Below are 220 nucleotides of genomic sequence, written 5' to 3'. Positions count from 1 at the left end.
GCCAATGACATGCCGTGCCATCCACACCTCTGCGCCAAGACATGCCAACCATGATAGCCGCACCACATGTGCCAATGACATGTCGTTCCAGCCACATCTCCGCGCCAAGGCATGCCAACCATGCCAGTCGCACCATATGTGCCAATAGCATGCCGTGCCAGCCACACCTTCGCGCTTAGGCATGCAAACCATGCTAGCCGCACCACATGTGCCAATGGCA

The sequence above is a fragment of the Papaver somniferum genome, chromosome 8 (assembly GCF_003573695.1).
Source record: "Papaver somniferum cultivar HN1 chromosome 8, ASM357369v1, whole genome shotgun sequence".
In the NCBI taxonomy this organism is placed as follows: domain Eukaryota; kingdom Viridiplantae; phylum Streptophyta; class Magnoliopsida; order Ranunculales; family Papaveraceae; genus Papaver; species Papaver somniferum.
This window is presented reverse-complemented; position numbering follows the sequence as displayed.